This window comes from Sceloporus undulatus, chromosome 5 (assembly GCF_019175285.1).
Source record: "Sceloporus undulatus isolate JIND9_A2432 ecotype Alabama chromosome 5, SceUnd_v1.1, whole genome shotgun sequence".
In the NCBI taxonomy this organism is placed as follows: Eukaryota; Metazoa; Chordata; class Lepidosauria; order Squamata; family Phrynosomatidae; genus Sceloporus; species Sceloporus undulatus.
The window spans coordinates 30,610,638-30,628,706 of record NC_056526.1 but is presented as its reverse complement, the minus strand read 5'-3'; the positions used below and the strand labels follow the sequence as shown (position 1 = coordinate 30,628,706).

The 18,069-nt window shown below is 40.2% G+C and overlaps 1 protein-coding gene across 1 annotated transcript in view; it reads left to right on the top strand.

Annotated features, from left to right (window-relative positions):
* SYN3 (synapsin III) overlaps window positions 1-18,069 on the top strand; it is a 1,385,441-nt gene that overhangs the window by 1,125,701 nt on the left and 241,671 nt on the right. The window lies entirely within an intron of this gene.

The following is an 18,069-nucleotide window of genomic DNA, read 5'->3' as shown; positions in this document are numbered from 1 at the left end:
GAAGACAATAGCTGTGGCTTCCTCCTTAATGAGCCAGTGATCAGCTTAACGGCTCAGCCATCAAGGTAGCTGCCTCTCTGAAAGGTGTCCAGACCTCATGCGTTGTGTAACTATTGCTTGCTTTGTGGCTTAACAATGCCCTGGCAATCGGCGCCTTTGTCTAGCAAGGTCCCATAGCCTCGGGATATGTTTAGCCCTATATATACCTTGAGTTTTCAGCCCTTCTTTGGGCTTTTGAGCATTAAGTTCTTTGAGCCTGAGTTCCCTGAGCCTTGTGCTCTGCTGAAATCACTGAGCTAAGCCGAGCTCTCACTGTTATCAGGCCGCAAGTTAGTCTTTGCCCGCCGGAACTCAGCTCTCAAGTCTCGGCGGCTGCACTCTCTTTTCCCATTCCCACAGCCGTGAATCACCATCTATCCATGCTGCATCCGACTTTCTGGAGAAGACGTCTAAGGTAATATTCCCCAGCGGTGCCTCTCTTTCTCATCCTTCATTCCCCGAACTCACTCCTCCCCTGCTATAGCATTGAATGTATGTGTGTGTGTGTGTTCCCTTTTGCTGTGTGACTTTAATAAATGTTTATAGTTTAATTGCACCTCATTGGTATTAGAGTCTCGTTCTCTTGGGGGTGGACTAGGCGACCTCTGGTATACACATAGGGACACGATCCTGTGCGTGTGTTGTTAGGACACCCCTCTCGTCTATATTTGAGCTAATTTTAAATTCCCCTAATTTGATCCTTCCTAACACCCCACCCTATCCCACTCCAAAACAAAACAAAACAAAACTAGAAATGGATTTCCAGCCACTTCTGGTTTTACTTTGTGTAAAGTATTTTCAGGACTTGTGCAACTCATGATAGTTCTGGAAGTGAAAAACTGGTCTCTTGCAAGGTGGTGCACTAATGTTCATATCCCACTATAGCTTTCAGCTGCCATCAACATTTAGCATCTTCTACAAGATCATTGGTATTTAGTAAGCAGATTGATGTTTATTTACTTATTTTTGGAAAATCGCCTTCTTTTAATTTCTGAGCTGAGTATATAGAAGGAATTACTAATGCAGCAGGTAGTTCTTAAGTGATTTATTTTGTTCGTTCTCTGCCAGCTTCTAGTCATCACTCACCCATTGCTGCCTCATGTAGTAATGATGCTGTGGCAGCTCAGAAATTTATGACTTCTTTTCTGTCTCTCTCCCTCTCTGTTGATTAATACACAAATTCTCAAGAGATACTCAGCATCTGCCAGATTTCACACATTTCTGATGAAGGATCTTTAAACAATGTAAACAAATATGAAAAGAGAGGACAAACACAGAAGAAAGAATGCATAAGAGAAGAAAAGAACTGAGTGTATCCATTTAACTCTTTGTCCTTAATCTTCCAGGCATTCCAGTACCAGTTGTGAAGTGGTAAGGAAAGTTAATAGGAAAAGGGAAGCATTTCAGATGGTTTCATATAAGATTCTTCAATAATATTATTTCTTTATTTTGAGTTACATTTATCCCTCCCCCCCCCTTTCCTCCAATGAGTTCAAGATGGTGTAAGTGGCTTTCTTACCACTCCTCACAACAACCCTTTGAGGCAAGTCAAATAGACATATAAAATAATGTAATGATTTCTGAAGAACATGGTTAATTATTAGTTGTATGCCTTCAAGTCATTTCCGATTTATGGTGACACAAAGGCAAGCCTATCACGTGATCTTGTTTGCAAGATTTGTTCAGAGGGTGTTTGCCTTTGTCTCTCACTGGGGCTGAGAGAGTGTGACTTGGCCATAGTCACCATGTAGGTTTCCATGGCTAAGTGGGGATTTGAACCCTGGTCTCGATAGTCATAGTGCAACACTCCACTACACCATGCTGGTTTTTGTGGTAAATTATATAAAAAGGGAATAAATTTGTTCTCACACTGAGTTCAGTTAAAGGGCCTACATGTGCTGACCTCCCTCCTTTTCTGTTGTTTGTGTTGTCCCAGAGCTCCAAAGTGAGGCATTCCTCTTTTCTGTCCACTTTTTTTCCTGCTAGACTAGCTCAGTCATCAGAACAGAATGGCAGACATCCAGTGCTGCCACAGGCCAAGAGTTCAGACAGAAATATCTCGAAGTTTATTAATGTTTGAAGAGAAGAAAAGGTGAATGAATATTACAAGCAGAGACATGAAAGATATGCATGTGTGTTATTGCCAGATCCTCTTTTGTCTACAGAATCCTGCAGTTCTCCACTTTCTTTAATCCACTAATAGTTTCTTTAGATATTAGGACTGACCTTTACTGAAAATATATGGTTCCTTAGGTTCATTGAACTGTTTGTTCTATATAAATTCTAGAATGTTGCAGCTAACCACATCTTCCCTGTACATTCAAATAAAATAGAGGCACATACAATAGTTAAGAATAATTATTTATTTATGGACAAACAGTTCCTAATGTTCAAACAGTTCCTAAAAGAAGACTGCATGACACAATGTACAGCTATCCTCTCACTGAAGACCCTAAAATGGTGGTGAGCAAACTTCAGGCTTGCTGAATTTATTTATTTATTTATTTTAAATCAGAGTTCCAAGTTTCACTATCCTTATGAAAAACATAAATTCAGAGTCCAGAAAGTCTGAGCCGAAGAATTTGTTTGGAGTGTAAGAACTAAACAAAGTTCACAGTCTTTACACACCCAAATCCACACACACCTGATTGCACAAAATTCAGTTCAGCAGTATAATTTAAACAAAAATGAGAACAACTTTTGTGGCCATTGTTATACAGTTAGGAAATCTCAGTCTATAGCCCTTCACCCAGATCTACTAACAGATCCACGTTCACCTCCTGTTTAAACTTTTATGAGGTCAAAATTATTTAGGAAACTTTTGGCAGAAGACAAGAAGATAAAGAAAAAAATAAATTCCAAAATACCCAGTGTGTTTCAGAAAAACCACTTCCTTTCTGAGGGCTTTCTGAATGCCTTCAAGCCAAAAAGCATATTTATTCAGATTTGCTGCTGAAGAATGAAATTGGGTATCTGATATTCATGGGGCTTCAGTAAATTTCAGCATTTTTGATAATTCATTTCTCTTTTCATCTTCTTGGGGGAAAATTCTGCTATGATCACTAAAGGCAGGATTAATTTGAGACCACTCAAAACTTCACACCACTTAAATGTCACATCAGTCTAATAGTCATACTAGAAGCAACTAGTGAACTGATGGAGACGTAACCAATTCAGTTCTTAATGGCATTATGTTGCAAGTCTTCAATGAGTAAACTAAATCCACTTCATTCTTAAATATTCAAATGTAGTAGAAAGGGATTGAAAATGGGGGCAAAATTATTTGGTAGAGGTCACACTTACTGATGCAGGAAGGGGAAGAACAAACATCCTTTTAAAAAATTTAGATGGTGTCATGATGGTAGTAGAGATAGTAGTTTTAACAAGTTCTATGAGAGTAATATCAGTTTGACTAATGTGACTCAGATGGGGCTCATGTATAACTGCTGAAGAACAGAGCAACAAAAATATCCTTCCAGGAACCACATTATGTTCCTAAAATACGTGCCTATCACAAACAGCCAGACAGCACTTTCATTTGTCTTTCTTCTGTGTCATCTTTGTCTGTACATCTTGCTAATATCTTGGTTACATCTTCAGTGCTCTCTTGTTGTATTATTTGTGAATGACTGAGCCTACTGCTGTGTGTTTGGCTGTTCTTTCCCCATTATGTTAAGGAAGCATGTAGAGCCTCTAGAACTGATTAGAGGATTGTAGGATTCCTATTAACACAGCTATGAAGTAAGCATAAAAACAAGCATTAGTAACCATGACCTTTTAATTGAAAAGGGAAAACAGCCTGCAGCAAGAGACTTCTGAGACATGCATTTGTGCTCCCATAATACTGTTGCCACTTTATTTTAAAGTAAGAGATGTCTTACGTAAGATTTGCTTCACTTTTCCAATATCTTAACATTGGAAAACAATGTCTCCACCTAGCTGGTTTAGAAGATTCCATTATATCTCCTTTCTTGGGAGCAAACTGAACAGATTCCTTTGACAAAAAGTTATTGGTCTGATAAAAAGATTTAAAAACATGTCCCCACATCTCTATTGGAAATGGTACAGTCCTAGGAAGGTTCTACCACACTTAGGCTTCTGAATAATTTCAGGTGCCAGTTGCATTATATGTGCTGCTTTAATTTGCTTTTCCAGGGTGTTTAAAAAATGGCCAAAGTGCTGATTGTAAAGCATTTTATGCACTCAAAATTCTGTATGAATAATTATATTAATATAAAAATCTAATGTATGATTTTATAAGGAACAGTGCTGACATCATGCCAATTATATCTCATTATTTTAAGAGTATAGTAGCAAGAACTCTAGGTGGTAGCAAAGCGACTGAAAATGAATTCCAGGAATATGATAACATACAGGTTCAGGTTCAAAAATTTCAGTACCATGGACAGCACATGACAATACAGAAATGTAAGAACACACATTGCTTTTGAGAGGTTGTTACAATTAGTTCCATTTTGTCTCTTTCTCTCTTTTGCTGTATGTGTATGCATATATATACACAGAGACGGAGCAAAAAACAGAGAGAGAGATTGATTCATTGAATTAGTCTACTGACCATTTCAAATTTCAAACCATTACAAATGATAAAACCATACAATAATAAATACTACAATACAGTTACGATAAAAATATTGTCATGTCACATTATACTGAGGTTACATTGAACCAGAGTAAAACCATGCTATCCAGTATACTAAACACTCTTTCCTCTTTGCACCATATTTTTCCTTAAGTTGCCAGCCTTGGGTACAAAGACAGCAACCCTCCGAGACACACAATGGTTAGAACCACTCAAAAAGAAAGTTATTTAATACATACTCATGCAAGTCAGAAAAAAACTGAGAGAGAGAAAGAGAGAATATGGTCCAAAAAATATAATTTGCAACCAGGTTATGATATACGCAATGGCATAAAAATTAAGTGCCAGTGAATAAAGCTCCCACTCTAATTATGCACATGTTTTCAGTAACATGCAATGCAATCTTATACACATTTAGATGAGGAAAAGTTTGCTTGACCTCTATGGCATTTTCTCAATAAAAACAGTTAGGGTTGCACTGCTGTCTATTTTGCAGTGGATCTAGAAAGTTCTGTAACCCAAGCCAGTCCATCTAGCTCAGTACTATCTCCAGGATTACAGACAAAGGTTGAGTCCCTCCCCATCTGAAGAAGCTAGAGACTAAACCCTTCTGCTCAAACCTATTTGGTTTACCACTGAGCTGCTGTCAGAATAGATGCAATCACCTAATTTTGTAAGATTTTTCAAGAAAGCCCCATTTCAAACATAGGCTAAAAGTCTTTCTGAATTTTGATTCAGGGGGTTGGACTGGATGGCCCTTGTGGTCTCTTCCAACTCTATGATTCTATGATTCTATGATAATACAGTGGGCCCTTTCTTTATGTGAGGGATCCATTCCAGACCCCCGTGTAAAGCAAAAACACGTAAGCTTGAGCCTCATTATATCCAATGGGACTCATGCTTGCTGCATGGCCACGCACGCACCCTGCAGCCACGCGCACCATTCACGAGCCCCATTGGAGATAATGGGGCTCGTGCTCACTGCCTGGCAATGCGTGCATGCGGGGCACATGCCCATTTCCCAGGTGGCTTCAGCGTATGCTGAAAGCCGCCTATAAGGAGCCTAGTGGCGCGAGCTCACTGTATTCAAATTCAACACTGATAGTGAAAATGGACAATAATGAATACTAATCTCTCCACAATGTATTATTTGAAGTAATGGAGTAGATGCAGTAGATGCAGTAAAGTGAAACTATCTAGATTGCTGTTGCTGCTGTTGTATACATTTTTAAATAAAGTATTAGAACCTTTAACTTTTGCATGAATATTGTACAGCGTCCTCACATTTGCACTTGCAACATGTTATGCATTTCAGATCTATCTGCTTGCCCTTTGAGCTTAAACAGATCTCTTTAAAAGAATACCTGATCTGCTGGCTACATGGTTTAAAGGTCTCTGCAATAGTTGTCGCAATTGGTACCCACAATGCATTCATTGTTGCCTGACTAAAGAACCTGAAAAAAGAACTTAGTAGCTGTGATGTAATGTTCACAAGCAAAGACAGACAGTGTTGAGCTTGTTGGATAAAGCTCCCAGGGAGGGGCATGAATTGCCAGCAGACAGCTTGATTCTTCTGGCAGAAAACATCCATTCTGGTCTTGTTCAGTCAGCTGAGAGGACTGGGTTTGTCATGCATGACAACTGACTGTCTTTCTAACATTAGGAAGTGATGAAAGATAAAGGGGACATCACTTTTAAGAGAGCACTGAAAGCACTGGGGGAAAGTAGCATTTGCATGTCTATTTGCTTGTTTATTTATATCCCACCTTTTTTCCAAGGATTCAAGATGCCACTGCATGGATCTACTCTTTATTTTGTTAAGGCATGTGTTTATCATCTCTCATTCAGGAAGGGCCCCTGAGGTGATACACAATGGAGAAAAACATTTAAAACATTACTGTAATTTTGTTGTTGTTGTTGTTACCTGACTGACTCATGGCAACCCTGTGGATGAGACATCACCAAGAACCCCTGCCCTCTACCTCTCTGCTCAGGTCCTGCAGGCCCAGTACTTTGTCCTCCCTGGTTGATTCTTCCTCTCTTTCTACTGCCTTCCAGCTTCCTAGTGTCATAGTTTTTTCTAATGATTTACTTTTCCTCATAATGTGGCCAAAGTACAACAGCCTCTCATAAGAAAACAAAATGAGCAGTGGCACACGGCTTTGGGTCTGCATTCTCCAAGGGCCTATAGCATATTTGATGCTCCAAAATGAAAAAAAAAATATCCATGCCAAAGGCTGCCACTATACTTACCATTTATCACGCCATGGTATTTACCAAGAACAATACTAACCATATCTCTGTGCCATAGCCATGTTAGCCAGTTTCACCATAGAAAGATACAACAGAATCCTGTAGCACCTTGAGATGACTGAGAAAAAGATTTTAGGAGAAGCTCTTTGTGGATGCCAGTCCTATCCATCAGATGTATCATGCATCATGCCTTTGATGAAGTGGACTGGAGTCTATGCAAACTTATGCTACATGTTTCTTTTTCTTTTTTTCAGTCAAAGGTGCTACAGGATTTTGTTATATCTTTTCATGTTTATGGTGTGCATCTGGGAAGCCTTGCAGCAATTGTGCCCAAAGCCTAATAAGGTGTTTCCATGGTTAGAAGCGGTTTCATTCTGCTAATGGAAGTATTTAGGGGGAAATCTCTCCTTCATCCTGTACTCTCCCATACACTCTTAAAGCCTGTTCCATAGGGCTAGGAAAAACTTCAGTCTATATATTTGGCACTGTGCCATGTTTGTTGGAAGGGTAGAGAAGAAGAAAAAAGCCAAGACACTTCTTTCTTGTGAGGCATTAGATTTAGCCCCATTACCCAAAAGCATGGCACACATGATCTGCCATTCCAGAATCATCATCTTTTTTTACTGTTGTAGTTAGACACTGTGCACCATTTTGGCATCATTGGAAATGTTCATCACAGAGATAATAACAGCATTAGGGTGGGAGTTATTTTTATTAGGACTGAAGGGTACTAAAGTATTTTTTTAACCAGCCCCCCCATGTGTTGTGATCCTGATCTTATTGTTTTCCTCTATCCTCAGCTTATACTTAGATATGTTATATACAGTCAGAAGTGTAATAAAACTCACTAAAGCAATTATAAGAGTGAAAAACTTATTAGTACTATAAGGCTGAGTTCCAAACTAAGACTCACTGGAGTGATATACTAACTCTCTCCTTTAATATTTTTTTTTCAGTCTTGTTCTGTTTTTGTAGTAACTGTCAGCCAAAATAAAGCTGCTTCGAGTCACAGTGGAGATATGGTGTTTCAATGATGCATGCGTCCTAAGAGTCCAGAAGCCACACCAAAGCCACGCTCTAGTCCTTAAGGCTAGAGTGTGGCTTTGGTGCGACTTCTGGACTCTTAGGACGCATGCATCATTGAAACACCATATCTCCACTGTGACTGAAGCGCTTTATTTTGGCTGTCTGTAACAGGCCTGTATGAATTTTTCCCTGGTCATAAAAAAATGCAATGGTGGTGTGTGAACATAGGTGTTGTTTTTACACACACAAACTTAAGGAAAGCTCAGTACATACTCCACATGGGGATCTCAGCAGAGGCAAGAAGGAAGGAAGAAAGAAAGACAGCCTATTTTTGTGAGATTGTACAAAGGAGATTAATGTTCTGGTAATCTATGAAAACCTTCCTACGGGTGCTCTGTCCAGGTGTGTTGACCACAACTCCCACACACCCAGCTATTGGGGCCAATGGGGATTCTTCAGGGAATGCAAACACCAACTGGCATGGTGTTGAGGGGAGGGGTTGGCAAATAAGTAATCTACTACCACACCAAGTCCTCACCTCTTTTTCTTCTCTGCCTAGACTGCAGATAGGGACTGGTGGTGAATCTGTCTCTTGAATCTCTTCCAAAGCAACAGCTTTAGGGAGAAAGACTTCTGCCCTTTCCAAAGGCTGTGTGAGACCAAGCCAGCCCACTAGTTTGTTTTGCTAAATTAATCATGCTCCTATGATAATCGAGGTATAAGGAGGGGCCTGATAATACACTGCCTGCTTGAGCCAATCAGGCAGGAGGATGCTGTAGAACAGGATGAGGTGATATTGGCTAGTGTGCAGCAAATGTGAAAGGAAAGGCAGAGGCTTCAGTGTTATGTGCAGATTAAAGAGAAGAAACAGACCCAGGAAGGGGTGGATTGGATTGGAGGGGCTGTGAGGTAAGATCTGAAGTAACAGTTGTTTTGAGGATAGGCAGCACAATGCAGACCTATGTGTAAAATCCTCTCTTGCTTAAAGACCTATTTTCCTATTTGTGGGGGAAGGAAATATCAGTGTGTGGATGTCTAATGCGTGTGGCTGCTGGCAAGTAGGCCATGCTTTGTGTCTTTGTCGGCTGCAACTATCTGCTTTTAATGTCTACAACAATAAGTGTTAGACATGCCTGTTCTGTTTTCTGCGTCCAATTCAGTATAATGGCAGTGGTTTCTTGTATTGTATCTTTTAATAAAGGGAGGAAGGAATTAGTGGGGAAGGATCCGGCAAGAAGAAGGGACCAAAAAAGGGTTAATAGAATTAGAAGGTGCCTAATGGTGATCTTGGGTGGGGGGGGGAGACATAAAAAGAAGGATTTGTTGTATACCTTGAAATCTGTAATCCTTCCATTCTATCTCCGAAGTGTGAAAAACAGGCCTCCTTCTGGAGGGCTTCTTTACAAGCAGAGGCATAGAATATATTATGAAGAGGAGAGAAACAGAAAAGACTAGGAGGAAGAAATGCAGAGAAATGTCAGAAAAGGAGGAGCCCAGAAAAGGTGCAGAAAAATAGAGGGACCCGTCTGAAATTGCAGGTCAAATCTACAACCTAAGCCTAACATAGTAACAAAAATGTAACTTCTATTGATGGCAGGGAAATGCAGAGCAATCCGTGCAAGTTGGCTCCCACTGTATAAGTCTCGTTACTGCTTGCACTCTACTTTCTGCAAAGGGCACCAGCTTAGCTTGGGGACTGTGATACAATTTGGCTGTACAAGAAAACAAAGTTAATGCTTACTCCTAGACCAATTATTTTTAATATTGTCATACAAAGCAGAAGAGACTGCATCACCACTTTAGCATCAGTTATAGTAGCAAAATAACAAAACGCTTTAGTACTTAAAGACCAACCACTGAATTGTGGCATCTGCTTTCATAGACAAGTCTCTGGATAAAATCCCTTGTATAGATGTCTGGTCGTGGTGCTTTGAGTGGTGAAACAATGTACTTTGGCACAATAAGTGCACAAACAAGGGGGGGAGAATCCTCTCATATGACCGGTACATACTACCCCAAAAGGGTGGGCTGGAGGTGGCTGGTTTTCCTGCAGAGGGACACCACAGCAGCCAAATTCCGCGGCGTCCCTCACCCCCCAAAAAACCTGGAAAAACTGGGTTCTTCTTGGGATGCCGTGTGCATGTCACAAGTGCGCTGCATGTCGCTTATGTCATGATGGTGGCCCCCATATGGATGGGAGGCTGCCATTACACTGCCACCGTGATGTCCTAGGTTTAGGGACCGTGCGGTTGGTGCACGGTCCCTAACCCTAGAATTGCTGCCTGGATACCGCTTCTTGGTGGTATGTACGGGGCCATAATATTGCAATTAAGGGTCACTCAATAAAATTGATTAGTAGTAGGTTTGAGACATACAAAATGAAGTATTTTTTATTTACTTTGGGAATTCACTGATGCAAAAACATGATGATCACAAATTGTTGGGGGCTGTTCAAAAGAATTAGACAAATTCAGACAGGCTAAGTCTATCAACAGCAATTAGTTATGAAAACTAAATAGTGCTTCCACATTCAAAACCAACATACCCCTGAACCAGCAACAGGTAGAGGGAGATTACATTTGTGTGCCGCTTGTGAATTGCCCAAAGGAAGAAATGCAGAGAAATGTGGAAAACATGCTAGCATAGAATGACTTATTTCTAGAATCATCCAGCAGGACTTATTTCTTGTATTCTTAATTCTGCCATTATATCTAGACAGACAGGTTCTCATTTGTGTAGGAGTACATCAGCGATCTGTCTTGTTGTTGCTGTAGTTTTGGACTCCTTCTCCAAGAATCCTCTAGCCAACATAGCCACTAGCTATGCTAGATAGAAGACTCTCAGGGCTACAGTCCAAAAACATATCATTGCAAAGCTCTGTTTGAAATCCTCTAGAATTATCCCCAGGGCTTGTTTGCACTGTTAGGGCTTGTTTCTGGCACATGTGAGCTAATCCAAGAGAGAGTACTTCTCAGCATGTGAAGGGGATGCTTTCTTCACTACTATAAGCACAGAAACCATCCACACAACAGAAAATGTGTGGCCAAGTTTAGAAACACAATGGAAAACACAGCTTATTCCAACTTCCTTTTAGGCCTATACCATGCAAGTAGTCCATAGGCTTGGTGAAGTGTAAGCAGTCATATGCTCTCATCATAAATACCATGTGATGTAATTGTATACACACAAGCAATTAAATGATCCTTACACACTCAAAAAAGAAGAGAGAAAATGATGAAATAACCAACACATACAACATTGACCAGGCCACCATGGAACATGCAAATTTTCATACTTCCCTGGCATGCTTACAGAGTTGCCATTTAATTTAAACATATAAACCGCCTTGAATCTCATTGTTGGAGAAAGGCAGAATATAAATCCTTGAAATAAACAAATAAACCAAAACTTTAACAATTCATTTAAAGACCTCCAAGTAACATATAAAGGGGGAGGGGGGCTCTCCCCATCTCATTGTGTGTTTCTAGAGCTACTACAGATGAGATTCAGTTTCTTCTCTCTCTTTTTTTAATATGCAGGACTTTTTCATATAGAATATACCAACTTCACGTTATATTACATTCAACGTTAGAACGTATCACATCTGTGTTTTCTAAGATTAAAGATAATGAAAAGACTCAAACATTCTTGACTGGCACAGTGTAAGAATCCTGCCTTGTGAGAGGTGGAAATGAGGAGGGAGCAGCCAAACTCAGCCATTGCATCTTGGCAAGCAGAAATCAATGTTAAGTGCTCCATATAATCAGATTCTGTCACATGCAGGGAAAGAGTGTGAATGACTAACAGCAGGATTTATTTCTGGTAGCTACTGATCTAGCTATACTATGTAGTCATGCTGGCTGTTAATCTAGTACAACCTGGCTTCTAAATATATTTGTCAAACTGAATTTATGTGATGGGCTTGCTTGCATGTGTGGAGAATGCTAACAGATACTCTACTCTTATCATCACTCCCAGACATTCTAATTAAGAAAAGACAAATTCTACCCAGTCTCTCCCAATTTTAAGTAGTTTGTGGTCAACAGAAAGTTCACTGGAATTTGTTGGAGAGCTCCAGAGTTACTATGGCGCGTTACAGACCGCCGAGAAGCGGCGGTCTGCCGCCGCCGGTTGCAGCATCCGGGAACCACAGCAGCCAAACCGTGCGGTTCCCGGACGCTGCACAGAAGGAGTGCGAAAATCGCGCTCCTTTCTGTGCCCCGGAAGAGACGCCACGAGGCGCTAGTCGCGCACTCGCAGCATCACTTCCGGGGTGACACGTGCGGACGCAACGCGTCCAGCACGTAAAGATGGCGGCGCCCGTGTGTATAGGGCGCCGCCATCTTTACGCCCTCGTCACATGCTAGGGGTGAGGCCAGTGTGGACACTCGGTCCTTGGCCAACCCCAGCACGTGACGGGGGCATATTAAAGGCCTGTCTAGAATGCGCCTATGGAAGATATTAAGCATAAACAGGGCCTCCCAACCAATTACAGTGATACATCTTCTGGTCTCCTGTCCATCTTACACCTGTTGGGTGCATGTTGATGGTTGACAGAGCACTATTAGGGAATGAGCTGTTGCAACTAGCATAAGAGGCATAGCATAGTTCCCATGAAACTAGCACAATATATTTTGCTTTCTTTGGTGTCAATTCCATGTGCTAGGCAGAGGTTTTGTCTTAAGCAGAAATGCTTTAGTGTTATCCATTAGGAGAATAATAGTAATAATGGTTTAGATAATAAATTCCATATGTGTAACCCCTTTCATGAATGAAACAACATTCTCCTTCTAGTATGAGTTGATTAAATATGCACAATACTATGGCAAAATCTGGCACAAAGAAGGACTGTGAAATGCATACTGTTACCTCTTGTTGATGATATTCTCTGTTATGCATACATTCAAGGGACATACAACATAGTATTGTTTCACTTCTGAACTACAAGAAAGTTTTAGAAAAGTTACATCAGGAATGAAGATATAGTTCTCTTCTATTAAAAATTATATGTATTGTTCTCTCACAATTTTTTTCTCCCTATCTTTGATTCTAATTTTGGAGCATAAACTTATAGGAGAAGGAGTCTGCCTTCTTAAAAATGGCTGTTGTAGTAATAGCTGTTGTAGTAGCATGATAACCCATCTGATGTAATGGTGAGCATGTTGGAGAAGTCCAGGTTCCAGTTCCAATACACTGGATGGCTTTCAGTCAATCATCCTCTCTCAGACTGACCTACTTCACCAGGTTGTTGTGGAGACTATGAAGATAGAGAGAGAGGGTATATAGCTCTGAGCTTACTAGAAGAAAAACACTATATAAATGTAACTAATCAACAAGATATCAGTTAATTAATGATACAACAAGTGATCCAGAAAGAATTAAATTTCTCATAGCACTTAGTGTGTTTTCTCTGATTTCTGCTGGTTTTGAGTGTGGGATATGTGTGTGTATTTAGATTTGTCTTCAAATTGCTTTGGATTTGCTTTTAAACTGGATACATTTTTTAAATATTTGCACTGTATCTTATATTTTGCATGCTTCCTCAAGGGTTCTGCCAAGATGTAAACTAGAACCACACAAATCATCATTATTTTTTCCCCTCCAAGAGCATTTTTACCTCTGGACAATATGCACTTGTTCAGCCCATTGAGTTAGAATCATAGAATCATAGAGGTGGAAGAGACCACAAGGGCCATCCATTCCAACCCCGTACCATGCAGGAAATCTCAATCAAAGCATCCCTGACAGATGGCCATCCAGCCTCTGCTTAAAGATCTCTAATGAAGGAGACTCCACTACACTCCAAGGAAGTCTGTTCCACTGTCAAACAGCCCTTACTGTCAGGAAGTTCCTCCTAATGTTGAGGTGGAATCTCTTTTCCTGTAGCTCGCATCCATTGCTCCGGGTCCTAGTCTCTGGAGCATCAGAAAACAAGCTTGCTCCCTCCTCAATATGACATCCCTTCAAATATTTAAACAGTTGCAATCATAAACAACTGACTGGGTTTTTGGACATTGGCTATACCTGCACAAGGCACAAATCTCTGCTTTATGCTGAGGAACACTGGTATTTTTAATATGAAGTAGCAAAGTAGAAGTACCCTATTCTTCCATTAACCATCCACTGCAAGGCAGTGGAGAAGCCAGAGTGAACCACATCATATGATTCCATGCCCTCCAACATTTTACATGATGACTGGGGCATGTATGACCAAGCAAGATCCAAGTATGGTCAATATGTCAAAAGTTATTAAGGAGGATGAACACACAGGCTAAGAGAGGATGAAGCAGTTTTCTGTTGCCTAAGCCTAGGGAAGAGCAGAACCAGTATGGTGTAGTGGTTTGAGCCCTGGATTATGACCCTGGAAACCAGAGTTTAATTCCCCACAGGGTGACCTTGAGCATGTCAGCCACCGAAGAATCCCATGATAGCTTTGCCTTAGAGTCGCTATATGTTGGAAATGACTTGAAGGCACAAAACAACAATTGGAAGGGGCAAAACTCCAACTCCTCATCTCTTCCCCCCCTCCCAATGAGTTACTTTTGGCTTTTGAACTTCAACTGAAGTAAGCTTAAAAAATCACGAAGGTTGGAAGAGACAAGAGAAACTGGGATATTTTAAAAGTAGCTGAAAGGAGGCATCAACAAGGGATTAATTGAGTCCCTGTACCAGGAGGAAGGTGGAATGATATTGATGATGATCGTGATCATGATGATAAAAAAAAATTGGGCCCTACCAAATCAGGGCTTATCAAATGCATATTATATAAGGATACATCTATTAAGAGCATTGAGGCTATTCAGAAATTTCACAGCATTTTGGAGCTTGTGTAAATGTCAGAAGACCTTAACCCAACATGTTATACTAAATAAGTTTTTGTTGAATTCATTCTCCAAATATTCAAGAATGAGCCTTTAAAACTTGCTGAAAATAGCTTCTCTCTCTCTCTCTCTCTCTCTCTCTCTCTCTTGCACACACACACACACACAAATTATTCTCACCTCTCCTCACCCAACAAGCCTGAAAAATTCTCCATTCTGCTACACTCTCCCCAGAACTTCCAGAGCCAAATTATATAATCTAAACCTGCATCCTATGATCATCTCAGTTATGATGGATTATCAGCAAAAGGGCAGAGAAATTAAAATAGTCCATACAACAAGGACCTCACTCTAGGGCCTGCATAAATATAAAATGTGGTAGTGGTGTGCCTTCAAGTCATTTCCAATTTATGGTGATCCTAAGGCAAGCATTATGTGTTTTCTTGACAAGATTTACTCAGAAGAGGTTTGCCCTAAGGCCGAGAGAGTGAGACGTGTAGTTTTGTGAGATATTTAGCCTTCCCTGTCAGAGAGCTCTGGTGCCACAACAAACTACAAATCCCAAAATTCTATAGAATGGAGTCATGACAGTTAAAGTGATGCCAAATTGCATTAAATCTGCAGTGTGACAGCAGTCAAAGCCCAACACTCAAATCACTACATCATGCTGAGTCTCAAATATAAAATAGGCTATATTACTAGTTTTGCATGTAAAATATTGTTTTATGCTCCCTGAGCACTGAAAAGTTCCAGAGGTGTATTCAGCCAATCTTTGGCCCGGTACAGACTGGCCAAAAATGGCAGTCTGCAGGCACCGCTAGACCGCGTGATGTCCCTCCGGAGTTAAAAGAACCCGTTTTTTCTGGGTTCTTTTACCGGCACCCGGGTTATGTCGCGAGTGCACCAATGGTGCACTCATGATGTAATGGACGTGCAGTGACATGTGAATGCTATGCATCTGTTACGTTAAAATGGCAGCAGCCATGCAGATGGGACACCGCCATCAGGCCACCACCATTACATATTAGGGTTCCAGACAGTGCAGTTGCTGTGCTGTCCAGAACCCTAGTATCACCACCGTCACGCCTCTTTTGGCCTGTCTGTCTTGGGCCTTTGCTTCTATTGAAAGGAGACTTGCCTCTTTTTGTAATATTTTATTTATTTACAAATATACTGGAAGATAATAGGTGGAAGCAGACAGCGGAAAGCCATAGCAGGAATTGGCTCCACAAACCTATACATTTAGTTTTGTTTTGTTTTTTAAATGTTACAAGTCTCAGAATCTCCCAGACGGCATGGCCAGTAGCCAAGGCTAATTGAGGGATTCTGGGAGCTGTAGTCCAGATAAGAAAAGTCTATAAATTACAGGGTAATATAATTAATCTCTGAGCACTTCAAGCAACATTCTGCATCTTCCCATGTCTCAGAAATGGCTTATTTTGCTTCTTTGTCTCACATGTTGACACACATTCCTTTATCAGCCCTTCCATTCAGCCAGGAACATCCATCTGTTCATTTCAAAGCTGATTCCAGTTTAGAACTATCTGTCAGAAGACTTTCCTCTAACAACCAAGTCCCATAAAGAGACATTTCCCTGGTCAGCTTGGATCATTACATGCAACTTCCTTTACAAAAGCTGTGATAGCCCTTGGACAAATTCATTGTCATATTGTATATTAGTGAAAAAACACATCCTCACACAGGTTCAGATAACTCATAATTTGTTATAGTAAAGCCATGAAGTAATGTTACTTGGCTGTCACTTTGCTACTACCCCAAACAAGGTTGGTTGGTTTAAACCAAGTTAGTTTTAAAAGCCATGGTTTAAACCAAATTACGTTTTTATTTGCAAAAATGCTCCTCAATTTTTAAAATTAATTAGTCATATTTTTTTTTAAAAAAACAACAATCTAGCTACTATTACTATTTCCCAGGTCTCTTATTAGGATAACAATGAGTGTTTGAATTTAAATATATTGACTTTTAACAGTTTATTGGCAGTTGTTCATTATTAGACCAGTATCCAGTGTCAGTGGAATCTCAGTCTGAAGCCTCTGCCATTACCTGTTATTGATCCTGTGAACTGGAGATGCCAGGAATTCAACCTGGGATATACTGCATACAAAATATGTGTCTCTGAGCTATGTCCCTCTCTTGTCATCAGGCATTGATTAAATAGTAATGCATATAAGGTAGCATCATTTTCTTCCCCATAAAAGCCAGTGTGTTGGAGTAGTTTGCATATTGGATTAGGACTTTAGGAGACCAGGGTTCAAATCCCACTCCGCTATAGAAACCCATTGAGCAAGTAACACTCTCTCAGCCTCAGAGGAAGGCAATGTCAAACCCACTGTTAACAAATCTTGCCAGGAAAACCCTGTGATAGGGTCCCCCTAAATTGGAAATGACTTGAAGGAACACAGTAACAACTCCTTTCCATGGCAAGGGGAATAATAATAATAATAATAATAATAATAATAATAATAATAATAACAACAACAACAACAACAACAACAACATTTATTTATACTCCGCTCTTCAGCCAATGCGTCCCCTTGTGGTGCATGGGAGAAGGGCCTGAAAATCAATTGGAAATGTCTTCTGTGAGATGAACTCTGTTCCATCTAATTGCAGGGGTTATTCACTTCTCCTCCTCAGTCTCTACCTTACCACATTACTCAGGGTACCTAGAGTCCCTGTATACCATTCAGGAGAGGGGGAGAAAGAGATCCCAGGAATGGGTAGGAAAGCTGGCACCTGCCAGTCTATGCCCATGGCTTAATCTGTTAATTCATACCCTAACACCATCACCATTTTTTTCTCTTTTTGCAGGTACAAAAACAAAAGTTTGTGACAAAACTATAATATTGTTCTAAACTATCATGGAAAATCATGAATTCGTTTAGATTATTTTAGCATATGAATAACAGAGCATTCAAGTTATATCCATTACTGTCCTACACAGAAATTATATGAATATAATTCCATGTTATAAACTATCACATGAACATGGAGATTGGACTGAATTCTGAGTGTGTAAATTATTCACGTTTAATACCTTTGCAATGAAAAAAAATCACTTCTTCTTCTGAAAGTCTCATGATTATGGAATCATGCAATTTTCTCCTGTCACTGTTGTACAAACATTTTAATTGGCTTTACAGATTGATGTGATCATTATTTTCTTCCTAATGCTAATGACTCTCGATTTCAAAATATCTTTGATTGCTCTGATGAAGGCAAATACAGCTTGCTGTTCTCTCCCCACACATGGAACATGGAACATCAGTAAGTTATCCCTTGCAAACACAAAGTTTAACCCTCACAGAC